The following is a 1,239-nucleotide window of genomic DNA, read 5'->3' on the forward strand; positions in this document are numbered from 1 at the left end:
TTTCTAGATGACTGCTTCTGTAATGCAAAATGTTCCAGCACGCATTCTTTCTGGCAGAAATGGCTTCTACATGGCTGGAAGTGGAAACCCACCAGTGTGCTTATGTTGAAGCTCCTCTATACATTGAAACATCTTAGTGACCATGTTTAAGTGTTGAGCGAGTGTTGCGTGGGTTTGAATGATACAGATGCAGCCATTCAAAATGCGCGGTACAAACCCGCGGTACGGTAAACTACCCACAAGCCACCGCGGGGCACTGTAGGGCACCGGAGTAACTGATTGGCTGGCCAAAATGACCAACAGGGGTACTCGTGGTGCATTGGTTGGTAGTGAAAAGATTTAATCATTTAATGTCTTTACTGTGCACATTTTAATCCACTTAGTTTTGAATATTTATATGGAATTTTACGACTAAAGGGAAATTTTAGTAGCTGAGCATAAAAAGAAGAGGAGCATAACGCATCTGAAGGTCATAAACAATATTAATTTAGGAACATAAACATTACTGTATGTACGTAAACTGTACTGTGTATGGCTGGTCTAGGTAGTTTAAAGAAAAAATACACACCAGTCTTCCATTTCTCCCTAAACATTTTAAGCTTTAAAGTTTTATTAAACGGTACCCAAATATGCGATTGCTGTATAGAATGAATTCTAATTTTAAAAAATTATTTAACACGAAAATTAAGCTGTTTATATCTTCCACCTGAGAACAGTCACCCGTTGCTACCCAACGCAGAAGCACAGCCACTAACTAGCAAAGAGAGGACATTAGCTAGCCAATATGATAAAGAAATAAATGATTATTTTGTTTATTTCTTTTGCACATTTATTTGAACATTTCCATCGATTGTACAAGCACTTGGAAACTGTTCAATCCCTAGTTCATCAGGCATTTTCTTTTACGCTGCGGGCATTGTCCCGGTCTGGCGCCGGTCTGTCTTCTAGGATATAATGCCAGTGAACTCTTGTTTTTATGTCCACTATAACAGACAATCTCCTTTGCTTTTAACCGAGCGTCTAACCCCTCTGATTGGAGAAAAAAGACGTGCTGGTTTGCTATACACACTGTGCCAGGAAGATGATTTCTTTCTATTCGAAACGTGTATTTTAAAAGTTTAAAAAGTAAAAACCTTACAGTGTACACAGATTTCTAAACTGATCAGGATCGTTATCTTTGTCTTATCCATAATAATGTTCACCGCTCTGTCCAGCAAATTAATAATAAACTTTATTTTA

Source organism: Lepisosteus oculatus, chromosome 18, assembly GCF_040954835.1.
Source record: "Lepisosteus oculatus isolate fLepOcu1 chromosome 18, fLepOcu1.hap2, whole genome shotgun sequence".
In the NCBI taxonomy this organism is placed as follows: Eukaryota; Metazoa; Chordata; class Actinopteri; order Semionotiformes; family Lepisosteidae; genus Lepisosteus; species Lepisosteus oculatus.